This window comes from Penaeus monodon, chromosome 20, assembly GCF_015228065.2.
Source record: "Penaeus monodon isolate SGIC_2016 chromosome 20, NSTDA_Pmon_1, whole genome shotgun sequence".
Lineage (NCBI taxonomy): Eukaryota > Metazoa > Arthropoda > Malacostraca > Decapoda > Penaeidae > Penaeus > Penaeus monodon.
This window is the reverse complement of record NC_051405.1, coordinates 4,373,553-4,373,808: the sequence shown is the minus strand read 5'-3', so window position 1 is coordinate 4,373,808 and position 256 is coordinate 4,373,553.

Below are 256 nucleotides of genomic sequence, written 5' to 3'. Positions count from 1 at the left end.
CGTCTAGACAGAGTTTCTTTTTTTAAGTAAGTTTGGAAGGTTAGAGTTAGAGGTACTTTGGAAGGTTGGAGCCAGGATTAAAATCAGTATCATTCGAAAACAAAACAATAAAATTTCCCCATAGCAGCAACGAGACCATAAAACTGAGAAAGAAACTAATTATTAAAAAACTAAAGATGCGTAGCACCCCCTGACCATTGAAAGGGTTACTGTGGACTGGGGCCACAGCTATACCGACAATCATGATTATTGCAAT